This window comes from Pleurodeles waltl, chromosome 8 (genome assembly GCF_031143425.1).
Source record: "Pleurodeles waltl isolate 20211129_DDA chromosome 8, aPleWal1.hap1.20221129, whole genome shotgun sequence".
NCBI lineage: Eukaryota > Metazoa > Chordata > Amphibia > Caudata > Salamandridae > Pleurodeles > Pleurodeles waltl.
Genome location: NC_090447.1, coordinates 824,711,246 through 824,732,674, shown reverse-complemented (window position 1 = coordinate 824,732,674; position 21,429 = coordinate 824,711,246). Strand labels below are relative to the sequence as shown.

Sequence of the window (21,429 nt, the reverse complement as noted above, 5' to 3'; positions counted from 1 at the left end):
ATTTATCTAAAAACTACGCATAGAACCAAAGTCAGCATCATTCATATTCAGTGCAAGCTATGATCACAGTAAACGGCAACAGCTCTTTTAGCCAAATAACATTCAACTGACTTCTCATTAACTCATAACCGTTAATGACCACACCTTAAAACCTCACAGAATGACTGCCTAATCCCTTCATTGAGTTGGCGCCAGGGCCGCAGGCTCCTAATGCTCACAGTCCTAAGACAATACAAGAACCATTTCGAAGGCATGTTTTCTTTAATAGAAGCTAATCAATTTCCACTAAAAAACAGTTTAATTAAAATTAAAAGATTGATGTTATTTTACTGGCGGCCTGTTAGAAAGGTTCATGGAACGAACATTAGCATTGACCTAATAGACAGATTAAGGGCCAGATTTACATGAAACTAGTGCAGCCCGGTACTGCGCCAAAATCTGAAGTTTTGAAATGCAGGGCTGTGCCCTAGTCATAAGAATACGGCGCAGCCCTGCATTTTCCCCTGCGCCGGGGCTAAGTTAGGCTGCCTGCACCATAGTGAAAGGGTGTCTGCGTTGAGGGGAGCGATTGTTTATGTGCAGGAAGAGACATCTATGGCATTTTGCTTCTTCTATGTGTGCTGCATTATGCAGCACACATAGAAAAAGCAAAAACCGAGGATGAATAAAAGTATTCCTCCTCGTTTTGCCATGTCCAGAGGTAGCGTTAGTTTTTGGTGCTGCCACAGATTTAGGATTACTCATAAATCTGGGGCAGCGTCAAAAGCAATGGGTATTGCAATGGAATGCCTACTGCACCACTCATTGCACACCCCTCTGACACAGAAAATTACATCGAAGGGCCCACAAAAAGTGGCATTATACCTCCTTGTAAATATAGAGCAGTGATAAGCGCCACATGAGCATCACAAAAAGTGATGATCCGGTGGCGATAGGACCTTGTAAATCTGGCCCTAAGTTTTGGAACAAAATGGGAGGAGTGAAAATGTCAAGTGAAAAGACTCAGAGGCTGCGGAAAATGGAGGAGTGATAAACAAGAAGAGGTTACATGTCAATAACAGTAACTAGTGCAGACTAGAATCAAGAACAATTTTAGAAGTGTGGGAGGAAAACACTGAAAAGTTCACACGATATCAGAGCCCTTCACACAACCACCATGTTCAGGACCAATATAAAACAGGTAACACTGAGTGAGCAAGAAACTCCTGCTCAGAGGGGATGTCCAGCTCATGTGTTAAGGCTGTCATAGTTGAACTCTTGCTCTAGGCAAGACTGCTGGTTTAGGGATGACAGCACTTTTGTTTGTAGGTAACTAAGCCAATCGAACAAAAGGTTGCAACTGTCGGTCCAAACCTCCCGGCTCACAAGCAGTACCTCACCAAAAACCCAAACAGTAAAAGGTGATTTCTGGAAGCCTTTACGCATGGACTCAAGAGTGATACATCTCAGGGGAGTAGTGGTTAAAAAGAGATTACCCTTTTCTCACATGTGAAATAGGTCTCAGTCATACACGGGCAAAGAAAGAGATGCAGTAAAGTAGGTTTTATTCACAATACTGCAATGTACTGTAAAATGCATAAGCTGCAATGATTAGGAAATGAACAATGCAAGAAGCAGAATGGTAAAGATGAGAGACATGAATACAAAGACTCCCACCATCTTGCAATAACATGGAATGTGAAATATCCCTGAAACCCTAGCATGAAGAACCTAGGGGCATATTTATACTCTGCGCTGAATTTGTGTCATTTTATTTACACAAATTCAGCTCAAACCTAACTCCATATTTATATTTTGAAAGTAGACCCATCTAGCGTCAAAATACTGGAGTTAACATAATTTTTTGGATGCGTGAAACCACCTTGCGTCAATGAGATGCAAGGTAGGAGTTCCCGTCCAAAAAATGACTCTAAATCCCTAGCGCCTTATTTATCCTCCTGTGCTAAAAAGGTGCACAGGTGGGAGGCGGATCTAAATAATGGCGCTAGGCCTGCTGAGCACCATTATCTAACGTCTGGGTCAGAGCTGGCATTAGGGGACCTGTGGACCCATTTCTATGGTCAAACACTATGGAAAGGGCCCAGAGGTGCCCACCCCAAACCCCAGGAACACCCCCACCCACATCAGAGGGACACCAGATGTTGGGGGGCCCCATCCCAGGTAAGTATAGGTAAGTATTTCAAAACATTTTTTTAAGTGCCATTGGGGGCCCTGAAATGGGCCCTCCTACATGACACTCGGTGCAATGGCCATGCCCAGGGGACACTGGTCCCCTGTGCTGGCCACTGGGGTGGTGGGCATAACTCCTGTCTTTTACAAGGAAGGAGTCAAGTGATATGGATGGATGAGCGTCAGGAAATGATGATAGGCTGGTTAGAGGCATTTTTTTTGCCTCACACAGCAAAGCTTTACTGGTTGACGCTCAACCTCCATCTCCTCTTAAGCCACCCCCACCCGGCTAATGTCTTTTTTTTTTTTGTTAGCCCATGCTTAGCACCGGATTGTGCCATTCCTTAAATATGGAGCCCGGCTGGCGCTTTGGAATGGCGCAAGCCGGTGCTTATCTTTTTGCCACAAAACTGCGTTATCGCAGTTTTGTGGCAAAAACTATAAATATGGGTCCTAGTCTCTAAACTAAAGAGAGCTAGGTGTGACAAACCTAATCTGCCTGTACCATGTCCATGAGAAGCACCCCCTAACCCTCATTACCATGGAATGAGGGCTCTAGATCAGACCCCGTGGGGACACGAAGGCTGGGTCTGCATCAAGGCGACGTGCGGCATAGATAGCATTGATGGCATACGGTAGGAATCCCTCTGATAACCTTGTGTGTGTGAGATGTATTTATACAGATCTTGCGGGACCCCTGACACAGGCATGTTCCCAAACAATTGATGAGAAGGCATACTTGGGGAGGCAATCACATAAACAATTCCTCCCAAAGGTACATTATGTTCCTGTTACATGTAAGTGGGAAATGGACATGATGTGAATACCTACATATATCACTTGTCTTTGACGCTGGTAGTGACGCCTTCTCAGAGTGGCACTAATAATGTGAAATCAAAACATCTTCCTAACTATAAACATAGCAGCCATCTCGGAAGAAATAATGAAATGAATGTGCTAAAACAGAGCAGGCTAAGTAAGTTATAAGTTACTAGGTGTCGGGGCACAGGTCTGCAAGCCAGGAGGCTAAGTGCACTCCTGATTCCTAATAAAACTAAATAGGATCTACTACAAGACTCTACAGTGAACATACACAATCCATTACGGCTCCTGCAGCCGCCTCTAATTTCACAGAGACATATAAGACTGTTTCAGAAACCTTTGTTTCTGCTTTAGTGGCTGCTGGCAAGAGGTTCTAAGGTTGTCTCTGACAAAAAACTCTGCCCCTCTTCCTGCCCCATCCCATTCATGGCTGCGATGGGCCTAGGGCTTGCCCTCTTCTTTACACATGCCCCCTCTACCAGCCCTCATCCTCATCCTCACTCACACAAATACATTTATTTAAAGTTGTCAGGCATGGTTATTGTGGCATTGGAACTATGGTGGAGAGATAAAATGAGGAGACACAAACATGCATATTTCGAGGGACATAAAGAACATAGGTTTAATGTTGCACTACAGGTTTTTCCAAAGAAATATAAATCGCTCTTGATTAATTGCTTGGAAGGAGTGAAATATGAGCAACGAATATATAGTTACGTGATGATTTGTACATATTTAAGGAGAATGGATAAATGAATAGAAAAAGGTGTATCTATACTTTCTTGTTCTTCACTCAACCCCATAGTGGCTGGAAGCTGGCAGAAATATTATCTACCACTGATGAGAGAAAATCCTGACTGCAAAATGCAACAGGTGTAGTTACTCCGCCATATAGCTTTTAGGAGAGTCCCAGTGGCAGACTTGGTGATATTCCCCTTTACTTCAGTTTCTACCTTACTGCGCATAAATTACACAGGAATACACCATGAAAAGAAGACAGATTTCTCATTTATATCAGCTTCTTTTATTAGGTTGTTGGTTAGGTCCTGACCGAGTGGTATGAACATATCTATGGCCACAATGTTGAACATGGCTCTGCTGTCAAGAAGTCCCACTCTTCCACCCCATGTATCTTCACTTCGCACTTAATGTTGTTTTTTTTACTCTAATGTGGCTCAACGAAGCATAAATCGCTGCGCCATATTTACAAAGTGGCGCAATGCATGTATTGTGCCACTTTGTGACCCCTTGTGCCACATTATTACTGCGTCAGGCATAATGTATGTAAGGGGGGCATTCAGGCATTAGGAGGCCCGCAAAAATGGCGAAATGAAATCTGCAAGATTCCTACAAGATTTCATTTTGCCATTTTTGGCATAATTTTAACGCCTGCTTATAGCAGGCGTTAAAAGGATGCACCCATTGTAATCAATAGGCCTCCTTGCACTTTGCTCCACTAGCGTCAACATTTTTGATGCTAGTAGAGCAAGGCTCCACAACAGCATCAACATTTTTAACTCTATTGACCCAACGTCGCATTGGTGTGCTGTATTAAAACGGCACATTCATGATGTTGTTAGTTGGCGGTGGGGGGACCCAAGATATCTGGCGCATTAGTATTGATGTTCCAGAATCTTGTAAATCCGAGACTGTGTGCGTTTGTATCATTTGGGAATTGTTGTGCATCAGCAATATAGCGCTAGCTTTCTTATATAAGGTCTGTGGAAAGACGTGCATGGGCCGCTTGAGTGTCTCAAATCTGTGCCAGTTGCTTTTCTTGTGCACCGGTCTACTGAGCAGCAAACCTTTCCATTGTGATTTAGTTTGTGCATGCATCTTCCTCTTGGGGTGCTTCCCTGATGCAATAGCCAAGTTCCGTCCAATTTTAAGTATGTTGTTTTTTTAGATCGTGTTGATCTGCACAACTGCTCACACCCACCACGTTCACACGCTCCAGGGGTCTGTCTTTACTTTTTCACTCCAAAGACGACTTGTAAATGAATCGTCCAAGGCCTCAGGAGTTCCACAGATCCACTGAGCTCAACATCACTTTAGAGAGGCATGTGTTGCTCCCTGAATATGAACTGTCTGAATTTGGGGGAATCACAGGCTTTTGTAATCTGAGGCCAAAGCTAAATGATTTTAGGGGTTAGTGAGCTTCTTGACATTTCTTCCTCAGGAGGAGTCTTTCATTGTCTGTGTTTATCTGAGTGTTGAAAAACATGTTGTCTTGACCACCACAGTAAAATCATCTTTCGAACGGGTGGTTATTCAGCAGTGTCAGAAAGCTTGGTTGCACCTCTTCACTAGAAAATGAAGCAGTGTCATTCTCACTGTAGCGTAATCTGTGACTTTCAATTGCTTCAAGTATAGCCATGTCAACAATAGTTTTTGTCTACTACATTTGTTGCAGGCGTATGAATGAATGAATTAATACATATATTTATTGTGCAGTTAATTAAAACCATAACAATGTTACATTTAAAAAGAAGAAAAAAATAACAAAACAGTTAAAACATTGTTAAACCTTCGTGGTAGCAATAGGTGGTATGAAAGTGATGGTTACATACTGAGCTCAGTCTGGCAGAGCATATTATAATGGGGCCGGACGCAAGCATGATGCAGAGACCATTACCCCGGCTGGAGTGCCAGGTTTATCCAAGAGAGGCCTTGGGACATCTGGGCTTAGTGTTGTCATTGACCCTAAAGTAGACACTTATCAGTTTTTGAGAGAAAAAGTTCAAATTGGGCACTACTATATTGGGTCGAAGGTGGTCTTCAAGCAGTTTGACATACTGGCTCCACCTCTTTAAAGATCTTGGCCCATATTTATGCTTTCTGACGCAAAACTGCGCTAGCGCAGTTTTGCGTCAAAAAGTTCAGCGATGGTTAGTGTCATTCTAGAGTGCCAGCCTGGTGCCATATTTAAGGTATGGTGCAAGACAGCACTAAGCTTGGGCTAGCATAAAGAAAAAAGATGCTAGCCGGGTGGGGGTGGCGGTATGGGAAAAGGAGGTTGTGCGTCAGAAAATGACACTAGGCTGGTTAGAGGCAAAAATGATGTCACTAAAATGCCTATCGTCATTTCCTGACGGACAACCACCCAAAATTGACTCCTGTTTTAGTAAAGACAGGAGTCATGTCCACCACTCCAATGGCCACTCCACTGGCCATGCCCAGGCGACCAGTGTCCCCTGGGCATGGGCATTAGACCATGTAAGGGGCCCCTAACGGCACAGAAAAAAACATATTTAATACTTACCTATACTTACCCAGGATGGGGTTTTCCATCCTCTGGTGTCCCTCCGGTGTGGGTGGGGGTGTTGCTGGGGGTTGGGGTGGGCATCTGTGGGCCGATCCCATGGTGACTGGCCATGGAAATGGGTCCACAGGTCCCCTAAAGCCTGGTCTGACCCAGGCAGTAAATAATGACACTAATCAGGCTTAGCACCATTATTTAACTCTTCTACTACGTGCATGTCTTTTTAGCGCCGGAGTGTAACTATGGTGGTAGGGGGTTAGCGTCATTTTTAGGATGGGAACACCTACCTTAAATCTCATTGATGCAAGGTGGGTTCACACATCCTAGAAATGACGTTAACGCCTATATTTTGACACTAGCCGAGTCTAGCGTCAAAATATAAATGAAGAGTTAATTTAACGCTGTGTTAGCATAAAAAATTGTGACACTAACACAGCACTAACAAAGTATAAATATGCACCCTTGTGTCTGTGTGGGAAAAGCACAGTGACGAGGCCTCCAAGCAAGAACAGATTCCTTTCTGTAGATATACCAGTCTCAGGAGGTATCTCCTGGAAACATGTAGATCAGGGCAACAGCAGAGAAGATGTAACCAGGATTTGCTCTTCTAGTTTCAAAGTCTGTAGGCCCTCTCCTCATCTGGGTGGACCCAGGAGTTGAAACCCGCTACCTGAAGACCCATTAGTCACCTAAATAGGATGTTAATGCAAACTAGTCTATTTAAGGCATCAAATAGGTATGGTTGTGGTTTCCCCATAAGATATGAATTGTTCAGTGTAGACAACAAATATGAAGACTTTAAAGTGCAGCAGTCCAATAAATAAGTGATTGAAGTCAGCTGCCTGTTAATAGTCCTATTCCAGACTAAGTAGGGGATTTCCTCTGACTTCAGTGCAAGGCATTCTATTTTCAGGGATGTTAGCGCCCTTTGCACTTGTCGGTGCCAGGGGTTCCCTGGGGTCTCAAGTGTCTCACTTAAGCAAGCTTTTAAAGAGTTTGAAGGGGCTTTGAGAACCCTTTTGTAAAATTTTAAAGTATCGGCCTCACATGTAAGTGATTGGCTTGAGAGCGGGCACAGGCCTTGGCCTCTTAGTCCAAAAGGGCTATAAGCTGGCAGTTTGATGGTATTGTCTGATCCCTTTTTTTTGAAGATCAGGCACAGGATGGAACCTCTCCAGGAGTTTCGGATAAGCCAGACACTGTAAGCGTGTTTAAAAAGGGGTGTTAGCACCTTTGCCCATTCCTCCAGGGCACATTTATATATGCTAGCTGGGAGGCCAACGGGGCCTGGTGCTCCATTGGTTTTCATGGCTTTTATCAGTTTGCTTACATATGGCTCTGTAGCCAGGGCTTGGGAGTCTGCCAGGATTTGATATTCTGCCTCCCAATCCGGTGCGTCACTTAGGCCACTTGTCGAGGTGCATATAATGCTTTGATGTGATGTACAGAGGCTGCTTCTGAGACCACGTTGAGTCTGTTATGAGTAATGGACCTGAATTTAACATAGTTCCAAAAGTGGACTAGTCCTATTCCAGTGGCATTTTGTGGATTTTAAGCCATTCATTTTGCTCAAAATTTTTCTATTCCTCTCAAACTGCTTGTTTATATTTTTTGCTCAAGTTAGTTATGGACTTCGCAGAATTTGTGGTGTGTTTTGGCTTGTGAGCGCGCAGAGCTCTTCTTAGCACTCTTCGGGCTAAAATGATGACACTATTGTGTAGCTGTTGGTGCTGCCCCTTCGCAGACGACTTTGGTCAATGTTGGAAAGATTCAGGATACAACAGATGGCTCCTTAGTTTGTTGATTAGGCCATCCCAGGTGCGGAGGAGGGCTCCCTAAGGGTTGGCATTAATTGCTATGATAACCTGTTCTAATCAATCGCCCACCTTGATGGTGTCCAACTGTCACTATTGAATTCTTCTGATCAACATAGCTGCTTCAGCTTGCGTGGAGCTATCCACCTCTTGGCTATTAGCAATTTTGACTGCATTTAAATCCAGCATTATGGTCAGGGGATTATGATCACTTTCTGGCAATCAGGTATCTCCAGATTGACCTGATGGCTAGCTAAAGTAGTAGCTGATAAGAAGATGTAGTCAATGGTTGAAATCCCTGTATAAGTAGCAGGAAACTGTGTGGGACTTGTGCTTGGGATTTGTCTTCTGCAGAGACAAGGTTATAGTTGAGCAGCAAGTTGTTCATTGTCTCCTGCTCTTTTGTTTTACATGATAAAATGTTAGAGGTCCTATTAGACCTGGCATCCCTGGTGTGATCTCCCCTAACCCTTTGCCTCCACTTCTCAGGTTGTTGATGTGTGCTGGACTATGTTTTTGCTGTTTTTGTTACTCTGGGCACTTTACCACTGCTGACCAGTGTTAAAGTGCAAGTGCTCCACATGTGAAATTGTATGTGCGATTGGCATATAATTATTGGCATATTCGATTTACTAGTGAGTCCCTAGTAAAGTGCACTAGAGGTGCCTAGGGCCTGTAAATCAAATGCTGCTAGTGGACCTTCAGCACTGATTGTGCCACCCATATGAGTAGCCCTGAAAACATGGCTCAGACCTGCCACTGCAGCATCTGTGTGTGCAGTTTTTAAACTTACAATTCAACTTGGCAAGTGTACCCACTTGCCAAGCTCAAACCTTCCCTTTGTATATATGTAAGGCACCCCTAAGGTAGGTAGCTGCATGGGCAGGGTGCAATGTATGTTAAAGGTAGGGCATGTAATTGTGGGTCACATATCCTAACAGTGAAATACTGCCAAATTCAGTTTTTCACTGTTGCAAGGCCTATCTCTATCATAGGTTAACATGGGGGCTGCCTTTAAATATCCTTAAAGTGTAGTTTCCCTTTGAGAGCAGATAGAAATGTAGAGTGTGGGGTCACTGAACTCACAATTTAAAAATGCATCTTTTAGTGAAAGTGATTTTTAGATTGTTAGTTTGAAAATGCCACTTTTAGAAAGCACTTGACCATGTAGTAATGGTAGCCTCCGAAGCTCCTTTGTCTGGAGTTGGAGTGAACTTTATCAATGTCAAATCAGCTGAGGTCAGTCTATGCAGGGCTGGAATGTGCTTGAATAAACATAGCAGATTGCTCCTATTGAGTGTTTTCTATGAGCCCCTGGAGAGGTAGTGTGGGATGAAAGCCAGTTCCTGCAGACCCAGAGAGCTTTTGCTACAGAACTTGCTGGGAACTGTGGGTAGAAACTGTGAAGGATATAAAGGTTGGCAGTGTTGGGGCCGTTGGACTCCAGTAGGTTAGATCGTTGGATCAAGGGAAATAAACTGTGAGGGTTTAAGAGTTGAGGAGATTGTGGGCTATGGTCCCCGACAGGATTAGTCATCAATTTAGTGGAAGATGAAGATGCAACACTAGACCGGCTTGGAATATTGACTGACTGCACGTTGTTGTAAATCGAGGGCATTAGTTGAAGCCTTTCCAACATTTCACTCACTCACAAGATGTTCTCCCTGTTTCGGATTAGAGCACAATAGGTGGTATTGGAGAAGGGGTAGGCGGTTGTGATTGGCGCTGTTGGGATGGTTTTTATCCAACAGTGCGTAGGTGAAATCCATGTGAAACAATTCTGTGTTAATGCTTGTGCCAGTTTTTTTTAATCTTCTGTGGTCGCACTAGGGGGGATCTCAGAGCCCAGAACCATCAGGTTAGCTCATGTGGGGGCGGCAGATTACCCCTCATGCCCTCCTTCCCACCTGAGAAATTTAGCCTGGGCCGACGGTCCTCGTGTGTTAAACATCTTGCTGTGGCAGGTAATGCGGACCCAGCTACCTCTGATCCCAGGGCACCTAGCTTAGGCGGGAGATGTGCGATGGCGGTTGCTTCTTTTGTGATGGGCGGTAAGCTGCCATGATTTTCCTTGTGATCCGGGCTCTCTGTTCTAGACTGCTGGTTTCGACGGCCCCAAAGATCAAGGTTCTCCTAGGCCTTGTATTTTTTTGTAGGTTTTCTTTTTTGCTCTTCTATTAGAGGGGTTTGTAGTGGGTGAGAGACCCTGGATAGTCTTGGTCGACCCATCCTTGTTCTAAACAAAAAGGGGGGCTGATCGACTTTGGTCCGGCTGTTGCTCCTGCTGGTGGCAGGATATTGGTGATGCCACTTGGGGTGCTTGTGGTGTGTATGCCACTTGCAGTATTTATGTGTTTATTTATTTTCGAAAAGATCAATTGGGAATGCAGAATCAATGTCTGCCGTTCCTGCAGTGGAGCTTTACCAAATAGATGCTGTTCAGCCCCTACAGGAGCTGGGGCACGTGATCTCCTATAGAGGACGGGCTGAGGGCTGTGGGCTCAGACATGTTGGTGGTGCAATGTAGTGACTGTGGTGATGGCAATGGCGGTGCAAGAGGAGCAGCTGAGATAGTGACCTCCTTCCTCCAGGAGAGTGTCTTCTTTTTAGACATGAGTACGTGCTTGGTTGCTTTCAATTGGTCTAGCTCCAGCAGGGTCGTTCGCAATACTCAGTGCCCCCCCACCCCCAGCACTACCCACACGCCTAGCGTTGTGTCCTTGTGTCCTTATTGAATGGATACTGGAAGGGCTGTAGGGGGTCTCCAAACCTCCTCATCTGCAACCGTCTTCTGCCTGAGGTCACAAGGTGCTACAGAACATCAATGCAGGAGGGGAGGAGGCAGCACTGAGCAGGGCACTACAGCCTACCCTGCAAGCTGCACCCAGTCCTAGCTGGGCCGCTTCAGCTGGGTCCCTGGGCACACACTCTGTGAAGCGACCCACAACCTTGCTCTCATTAACCACCCCTAAACAGAAGCAAAGGTGGTTTATTGGATGAAATGGTAGTGGGCAAGCAGGCGAACAAGCAGGTAGGCAGGCAGGCTGGTAGGCGAGTATGCAGTAGGGAAATCTTGATGATCCTGATGATCCCAACCTGACACTCAGTGGGAATTTTGGAGTTTTAAAGTCTGTTGCCCCAAGTGCATGGAATCTGCTATGCCCCTCCATTAGCCCCTGGTCATTACTCTTGCACCTTTGGACCTTGGGTCTTGGCGCAACCCCTGGGTTGGAGTTTAAAATGTCTCCACCCTGAGTCTTCACAGTCTCTCACTGTCTCTCTCACTGGCCAGTGCAGGGCTGAAGCTTTTCAAGGGCTTAAAAAGTGCACCTCACCTGAGCAGAGCAAAGGCTCCTTGCCTCGTCCTCATCTGACTCCTGATGCCTGGCTCCCGCTCTGAGCCTCCTACCCTCAGCGAGGGCCACAGTGACCCAAGGCTGGCCCCCCCTCCATGCTCCATTCACCACGCCAGCCCTGACTGCTTTTCCATGCCGCTTCAGCTCTACAGCTCAGCTACCGCCCCTGTTACACCACACATCACTCCAAGCTCCACCACATAGTGGTAGGGATTCAATTACTTACCAGCAGGCCACTGGAATCATGTCATTGTGTGGCCATGGCTATTTTTGCATAGATTAAGTTTTGCCGCATTTGCCACAAACTCCATCATCTGATGCATAAACTGCAGATTTTAACCCAAAAAATGGTTTCTAGTTCAAACGGTTCAAACGTTACTAAAAATGCAGTGACACACGTTGTTGTGTGGTGGAAGGCCTTTTGCAAAGCTGGACTGATCACCTTTCTATTTCTTATTGCTAAACTTGGGCATTACAGTGGAAATAATGAGGTACAGCCAAGGCCCAGACAGTGTTACTAAGTTTTAAAATTAACAAATAATACTATGATAAAATGTACCACATTATGCAACATAATTTGACTTTTCTTGCCGCATAATTTACTAAAATCCGCCTCAAAATTTGGCCCTCTTCTGCTGCATAATTCCAGTGACCCTGCTTACCTGTAATCTTCATTACTCCGAGTACCCTTCTCCTCGTACCAATGCATACGATATGAGGTGTTTTAGCCTCAGATAGTAAGTAGTGGTACGAGAAGAGGGATGAGTAAGTAATGGCTCAATTGCTTACTAGTAATCTTCATTACTCAGTGTGAGCTTCTTCTCATAACAATACTTACTATATGGGGCTAAAACACCTCATATCGTAAGTATTGATATGAGAAGAGGGTTGAGGGGGTAATGTGAGAGTAATAGAGAGAATGCAGTAGCTACTGGGCCCTACATGAACACAGCACTCATGTACCCTTCTTTATCTGGCATTTTGTCACAGCACCAAGAAAAGTTACTAGAGGGCAGGGGTACCTATGTAAGACACTACAGAATTATTTTGCCATATACAGATATCTGTGTGGGTAATATATATCTATAAATATAATACACAGTGACAGTCGCTACTGTGTAGTTCTAGTTAGGACCTTGTTACCATAAGAACATTTTTTGGTTTGCTAATAAGTTTGACGCCGTTTGACAAGTATTCAAAAATCTTTCTAAAAAAGTTCATTTGAAAAAGCTCCTTGTTTGAAACTTTCCGATGGAGCTGTCAAACGGCAGCCAAGAAAAAAAGGAGGGGGCAAAACGTAATTTCTTTATGGAATTTCTTAGGGACTTTTGAACAGCCCTACAGCCCAAACTGCTAAAATGAATTAGACCAAGCTTTGCGGAAAGCTAGATCTTTTCCCCGAAAATCAGCTTTTTATGATTTGGTATGAATATGTTTAGTACTTTTTAGAAATTAAGGTTCAATATTTATATATAACTATATGGTTGGATTCACAGGTACCTTGACCCCCTGGGCCTTGGTGGAGGACCCCCAGAGCCCAAGCCAAATTTAAGAAACATTCTTTTGGCCAGTTCACAAACCTGAAAGACTCCTGTAGGAGCAAGCGTGACCCCTTGCAAGAGTCTTGCTGGATTGGAAAGCTAGTAAAAAAAACACAAATGGGGGCTTGAGTGTCTGTTGGTGGGTTGGCAGCATATGGGCAGTTGGCTCTGCAGTTATCCTGCAACACACACGGTACAAGATGTGCATAGTAGGGGAACAGTGGAGGGCATGGCTAACCCCAAGTTGCACATGATTGAAGGCATATGTAACAGGATGTTGGCTGCTCAAGGGGGATTATGCACAGGCAGGAGGTTGCTATTGTTATTGTTAATGTTGCTATTGTCAACTATGGAAATAAAATATTACTTTACATTAAAAATAAAACCTGGACATTCAGTGACAAAAAACAAGGTTAAAATGAAGTAATAATTAGGAATTGTTATGAACTGTATTAATATATTACTTTTTTTTAAAGAAATTAAGTGAAAAATTAAGTTTATACAGATGTTAGGTGAAAATGCCACTCAAAATATACCTTTGAAAATCACCAATTATAACTATCTCAAGTAACTGTAATCTGTGTCAAGAAAATTACTATAACTCAAGTCCTAGCCATGCACTGTTATTTACCTCAAAATTTATATCAGTCATGACAAGTTCTATGACCTCATTGATAACAAACCTGCAACATATGAAATTACATTGATTACAACACTGTGCATGGCAGGGACGAGAGGTTTAGTTACTTGAGGGCGCTAGTCATAGTTACTTGAGATAACTATAACTGGTGAATTTATTGCACTGGCAGTGATAGCACCAATGTAGTTAAAGTTAGGTCAGACTTTCCATAGGGAAGGCATTTCTTGTTTTCTTAATAATCTTAGCACTTTTTAACAAATCTGCACAAATATTTCCAAAAGCTTTGGCTCCTTCATGGAAAGTTTTGTGTTGATCTGTCAAGTGGGGAACAAGAAATAGGTGGGGTCTCAAGAGAGTGATTGCACATTTTATTTTCTATAGGGAAGTTTTCCTCTCTAATATAGAAAAAAAATTCGGAATTGAATTAAACCAAATTTGGCAAAAGGTTGAACTTTACTTAGAAAGCATGCTATGTTATGAATCTGTTCAGTAGTTTTCATTTAATTGTTTAGCATTATAAAATCTGCATAGATAGGTGTGGAGGGGTTACAAGTTAGGGATATCTAGCCCCATCGTAACTCTATGGTACCAAAAATCAAAATACAAATATCTGATTGGCCAGTACCATGGAGACAGAGAAGGATACAGAGAAGAAAACAATTAGATTGGTTGTCTGCAACATTATAAGAATGTTTTCCCCTTCCAAGGAAACAAGTCATCTATGGTGGTTGGGGGGGCATAAAGGAACTCTTCCTGAGGTAACAGTTAAGAAATATATATTTTTGTCACCGAAACATGGTTCCACTGGCTGGATCTGCAGTACCTAGAGAGGATCTCCTGTGTGGTACTGCAGGTCCAACCTGAAGGCTATCTGCCATGGGGAGGTGGGTTGACCATTCACAGAATGATAAGTGTAGGTTATCTGCAAGTCACTTAGAGGCAGGTGCTGTACCCAACCCTTGCTATGCATGTCCAAAGGCAGTATGCAGTGGAGGGTTAGCTGGTCAATGATGGGTTGGGCACATGTTGCCCATGGGGTTGAGCATAGGGACTGGCAGGGAGTCAGGCCCAGCAGCCAAATTCTGCTGTGCATATTCAACATTTGGGCACAGTGAAGGTTGGCTACCCATGGGGGTAGGATGCAGAACCTGACTGGAGGCCAGGCCAGACAGCCAACCCCCGTATGCACACACCCAAAGGCTGTGTGCAAGTGAAATTTCACCTGTCCACCATGGGGTTGAGCGCAGGCCACACCCAGGGGTTTGGTGCAGGGCCTGGCTTGAACCTGCAGTCATGCACTATATGTGGTTGATCATCCATGGGGATTGGGTGAAGGGCCTAGCCTGGTAAGCACACTCTGACCCCAGGACCATATGTGAAGGCACCCAATCTTAAGATTAGTTTTGGAATCTGCAGAACCTAAATGAGATTCACCCATCCAAAAATACAGTTACAAAAAGAGAGAAGCATGTATACTGAGGGGGTGACCATCCATTACAGGAGGGCACAGGACCTACAGCTAATGCTTTCCGTGCATGGTCTTTGACTATGTGCAGCCTGTATAGGCCAACTGCAGAGGGTTGGGTGCAGAGTGTGGTCCGTGGATAGCCCCTGCATCTAACAAACCCCTTTTGCACATTACCATGTGTACCAGGGTTTGGCCACCTAAGAAGGACTAAGTATACTGCCCAGCCTCCTGCCAGCCTCTCCAGCCCACACCTATAAACGATTGGGTACACAGATCTTTTAGATATAGTATATAATAATAAAAAAGTTAAAGTCACTTAAAACCAAAGTGAAGTTATGGTTGCTTTTGGAATGTTCAGAACAAACCAGAAATTCACAAAAAATACAGTTAAAATGCAGTTATGGTTTCAGATTGAAACTGAATACCAACAAAACACAACACCAAAAGGAAAGTGTAATTAATTTACAGCACATATGTAAATCAATAAAAATACTACATTCACAGTCATTCATTTTTAAGTGGCAAGTGTACTGTGAAATCTAATTTACTAAATACGCTTTTTTAGAATGTTTGTAATTTATCTGTCACTTTAGGGGTGAAGATATGAGCTGTTTTGTGAGTTACAGATTGTGGTCCTAGCTTGCACTTTTTCAGCAATGTCCCAAAAAGTGCAAGAAACACCAGGAACGCTATTCTGACTTTTATCAAAGCCTCCATGGGGAGTCGGATAAGGATGTGTTACATATTTGAGAAGTGATTACATTATTTTAGGCTCACAACTTCCATAATAACTGTGCTATGTGCAACTTGCTTCTGGGAGTTAATGATAAACATATCTTACAACAATGGGTGAACTAGCTAACAAGTATCTATAAATGGGTGGGACAATACTGAACATTTTTTTTAAGATCAAACCAGACCACCATAACCATGTCAGTTATGTACGCTGAGGAAAACAAAAAGTTGAAGAGTACACTGCTTTAATTGATCTCTGCCCTGGTATTTACTATGGTGCACATTTCAGTCTTGACAACCAGGTGTGACAATTCAGGTTGGACAGTTCCTATTGTAATAAGGCCAAGACAGAATTGCACATAGATAGTCTCTATTCTATTTTAAGTGCTAAATCGGCTAAGAACAATGGACTGCAGTGCTGTCTGAGCAATTGCTAGAAGCTCAGATTAATTCTAGCATTGCCTCCATCACCTTGTTGTTTGCTGGAGTAGGATGGTCATGCCTAGACATGGTTCCTATGCTCACTGTGCTGCAGGACTCAAGCTTTACATCGCTGACTAGGCTTATGTAGGCCACAATGCGGTCTGAGTTGCTTGTGTGCCTTGTCGGAGAGAATTATCCTGGTAGTTTTGGCTGATCTAGACTTGTCCTATTGATGCAAGAACAAGACTGAATTGCACATGACTGATCTTTGTCTAAAGCAACATAGTGGGTGAAAATGATGGACTGAAATGAAACCCAAGTGATTACCAATGAATTGCTTTTATTCAGTTGATGCTAGGCCAGACCATTTGACTGTAAGAACTTGCCTTGCCCTGCTCCAAATGATAGTTCAACACTATCCATAGCTACCTGAGGCCTCCAAGCCCCTGCCCTAAGCCCCCAGCTTAAAAGTAAGGATCAAGTCGACAACCTGAAGACAGGGTCTGTCATTAATTTTCCCCCTGTACATAGTGATTTTGGGAAATGTACCTCCTCTAAAAGGATTTATGTCAGAATCATTTCTTGAACTAAAGAACAAAGAGGCATATTTATACTTGGTTTGCGCTGAATTTGCATAATTTTGTTTACGCAAATTCAGTGCAAACTTAACTCCATATTTATATTTTGACACTAGACCAGTCTAGCGTCAAAATACTGGAGTTAACTTCATTTTTTTCATGCGTGAAAGCACCTTGCATCAATGAAATGCAAGGTAGGTGTTCCTGTCTACAAAATTACTCTAAGCCCCTAGCGCTTTATTTATCCTCTCATGCAAAAAAGGGTCACGATTGGGAGGCAGGCCTAAATAAAGGGGTTTAGCGCTATTGCTTAGTGCCATTATTCAATACCTGGGTCAGAGTAGGCATTAGGGGGCCTGTGAACCCATTTCTATGGTCAAATACCATGTAAAGGGCCCACAGGTGCCCACCCTAAGCCCCAGGAACACCCCTACCCACTCCAGAGGGACACCGGAGGATGGGGGACCCCATCCTAGGTAAGTAGGGTAAGTATAGGTAAGTATTTCAAAACATTTTTTTAAGTGCCTTTGGGGGCCCTGAAATGGGCCCCCCTACATGGCCCTAGGTGAAATGGCCATGCATAGGGAACACTGGTCCCCTGTGCTGGCCATTGGGGAGGTGGGCATGACTCCTATCTTTTTCAGGCGTCATGTGATATGGATGGTTGAGCGTCAGGAAATGACGCTAGGCTGGCTAGAGACATTTTTTTGCCTCAAACAGCTTATTGTCATTGGTAGACGCTCAACCTCCATGTCCTCTAATGCCACCCCCACCCTGCTAACGTCTTTTTTGTTTTTTTTACATTAGCTCCTGCTAAGCGCCGGCTTGCACCATTCCTTAAATATGGTGCCCAGCTGGTGCTGTGGAATGGCGCAAGCAGGTGCTTATCTTTTTGCTGCACAACTGCATTAGCACAGTTTTGCTGCAAAAACTATAAATATCGGCCAAAGTGATCCATTGATTAGGTATCCATTCCAAGTTGGGATCTTGTATTTATGGGACAAATAACAAGGTAAGAAGAGTGAGCTGGGTGGGCAGTGACATGAAGAAATAGGCAAGTGTTTGTGTGGTGGTCATTTTTTTTTTAAGGCCTACCATCGCAGCACAGGCCCTGGCTACCATAGGTACACTCAGATCTAGTAGGTCTTCAACAATACATGCTCTCCTTCTTGGGTTTTTTATATGCCCAAAGTGGTATAGTCTGCCTCTTGGAATCATGTTCTGTGCCATTCATTTATTCAACACAGGCAGCCTTCTGTACCCCCGTGCCCCAACTCTTGCTAATAGATATGCTCACTTGAGCAACCTGGATTAGTGTGATTGGCTTGTCCAGTCTGTTCCTGTTTCCCCCTTGATTCGTGATTCCCCATTGCCTAAAAGCTCCCCTGTTGGCAAGCCGGATTTCAACCCCCTCTCTGGACTTGCATCCCAGTTCAATCATTTAAATTGGTTACAGGTCATAAGGCGTTTTGAGGTCATTTGTTTGCCGGAGATGTGGGAAAGTCAAACTGTTTCTTTCTTGAAGGTTATAAAACATATTTTACTCCAGTGGTGGCTTCGGCAGTGGGGAGGGCTAAGGGAGATTTAGTCACCTTTATCTTCTTAGATTTTGGGGGCAAGGTCAAGGAGGTTGGTGTGGGTTCAAGTACATTACAAGTTTTGAACGTACTATTCCGGGTTTTACTATTGTTGCTCTAATTAATTTCTACAATGTCAAGGCCTGGCTAAATGAATCCTCTAACCTTATCTTATCTTATTTATACTCTGTTTTAAGCGAAATGTTGATCAATAGACAAGGTCCTGCAAATCTAATTTTAGTGGATGATTTTAATATCCATCTTTGCAAGACAATCTTGTCATTGCACTGGACAAATTGAGTAGCTCTGCAAGACCTTGCATATTACCAACCTTTACTGATAGAGGTTGCTTGTCAATAATAGAGTTTATTTTTGTATCAGCATCCCTCCGTATGATGATTTTCAAGGTTAGTGTCTTGCCTAGTTCATTTAGCGACAATAATCCACCTTCTGTTTAATTTAGAGAGCTGTGCTCACGTGCTAGGAGGCTCCCTGGGCCCTGGGTGGTGTTTTTTCCTATGGACCAAGGCAGGAAATTAAGGTGGTTTCAAGTAGAACCTAGGCACTTTAAAAAATCTCTTTATAGCCTATCTTTAAGAGTTCTTTTCATGCCTTGATCTATGCTCCTCTAGTTAGGCGGTTTTAACTGCCTTTGAAGGCATCTCTTATGGTGATAGCTTACTTAACACTCCCGCTGTTAATAATGTGTCTTCTGTTCCAAAATGGTTTGATCACAATTGCTCTAATGAATTATGAAGTTTAGAGCAGATGTTAAAATGTCTTCCCAGAGACTAGGAATAGAAGGTGTTGTTGAACGATACTCGAAAAACGCAAAAGCACTTTAAAAGAACTAGCCTGGGACGACCTAGTGAAAGCATGTGCCAGTAAAAAAAGATTTCTCTCTTTTGGCCCTGTATTAATCAGTCGTGTTTTGCGAATGATAACTGCCCTGCCTTACGCCACTATATTACGGCTAGCCAGTGGGTTACACATTTTGAAGAGGATTATAACTGCTATTCTTTTCTAATAGATAATGATTTGCATATGCCCATGCTTGGGAGGTCTAACCTCATCTTTTCTCTTGAAGAAGTAAAGAAGGACATTTTAGCTCTATCAAAAAATTAGGCTCCCAAGCCTGATGGTATTTCCCTAGATATGTTTATTGAAGCTATTGAGATTTGGGGCCGAACTCTAAAGGTAGTTTTGAATGCAGCAGTTAGAGGAGGCCCGCTGCCCTCGTGGTCCACCTCAGTCATTGTGCCTCTTTTTAAGAAGGGTGTCATAGATAATCCCCAAATTTTCAGCCTGATTTCTTTGATAGACTATGTGGTGAGGGGTCTGGGGAGGGTGCTTTTGGATAGGTTAATGTTGTGGGTGGATGAGAATAGTGTAATCTCTGAGGTCCAATATGGCTTCAGGCCAGGTAGATCTACACCAGATAAATGTCTATACTTGTATATGCTTTTCAACAAGTATACAGTAGCTTGACATGAATTGATCCATTTAGCTTTTGTGTACCTGACATTCACTTTTGACAGGTTTAAATGGGCTAAACTATGGGGTATGCTTATCTCTATGGGGGTGGATCCTGACATTGTTCAATTACACAATGATTTATATGTGAACACTACAGCATTAGTTCGGTATACCCAGGACTCCGCCTGCACCCGTCCATTCAGAACGAGTAAAAGCGTGCGACTGGGGTGTATTCTTGCCCCATTCTTATTCTCCCTATATATAAATACTATATGCAGAGGATGCAGTCCTAATGGCCTGGGCCGCGCTGGGTCTCCAAGTTCTAATGAATACATTGATAGAATTCATAGATAGCCTGGATCTCTTTGTTAATTTTAGTAAGGGCCTAATTTAGATCTCGGCAGAGGGAATACGCCATCACAAATGTGACAGATATTTAATCCACCATATTACGATCCCCATAGGAAATATTGGAACTGTGTATTTCTCTCTTCCAAGACCTAAATCAGGCCCAAAGACCTATGTCATGTTTGTGGGCCCAGATTCAACCAGAACACAAATATTCAGCGTCAGCTTTCTCTTATCTTGGGGTGTTATTCGACTCCAGTATGCTTGGAAACCATGATTTGAAAAAGAGGGAGGTGTTTATAAAGGCTAACGCTGCTGTGACCAGCTTTGCCCACAGATTAGGGGGTAGGCCACCTCTGGCTGTAACAAAGGTTTACCAGGCTAAGTGCGTCTCTAAGGTCATGTATGGCAGTAATATATGGGGATAAGTAAAGGCACTTCATTTAAAGATTATTGAAAATGGGTTTCAAGGCATTTGTTGGGTGTTCCTCAAAGTACCCCAGCAGTTTGCCGACATGAGGAGCTAGGTGTAAAGTACATTAGGGACCATACTGCCTTGAGGCCTTTTTTATGCTGGATCGAGGTTTGGAGAACGGCTGAATCCCATCTAAATATCCTGATTGTCAAGGATTGTTTGTCTCTTGGCCATGCTGCTAGATCCCTTTGTTTGCATATATCAAGGAGTCTTTTAAAAGCTTGGGAAAGATAACTTATTTCTCAGCTCATGGTCCATGGTCAAATTTGAGTTGAATTGGGTGAGTGATCATTTCATTGAATGTAGAATGTTTCATAGAGAGCAGGTTAAAATGTTGAAACACTCTGTATGTAGTCAAATGCTCCTAAAATAAGGTTCAGTTCATGGAACCTTACTTATTGATTGTGAGAAGTTACAGGGATAGGTTCTTGTTCACCAGATTCAGATTGAATATGTTGCACCATCTACTGACTTTTCCCAGTGGATGGAATACCCCTGGTTCACTGGGTCCCAGTGGTTGTGACAGTACATCGCCACAAGATATCCTACGCTCAATCATGTTCTGTGAATATTTTAAGCTGCCTAGGACATTGTTATCATTCCTTTGTTGAAATCCGTAAACATTGTGCAGGTTCGTCCAGCTCCATTGTTTTTACAGCTTTTGCCTGAGAAGCACACTATTATCAAAGTAACCTGCTTTTTAAGAGTGGCAATGCAACTGAAGTCTACCAGGATTGATTAATTG

General features: G+C 43.4%; 1 protein-coding gene across 4 annotated transcripts in view; it reads right to left on the bottom strand.

Annotated features, from left to right (window-relative positions):
• LOC138250333 (acetylserotonin O-methyltransferase-like) overlaps positions 1 to 21,429 on the bottom strand; it is a 480,756-nt gene that overhangs the window by 64,604 nt on the left and 394,723 nt on the right. The gene's annotated exons all lie outside the window — the stretch shown is intronic.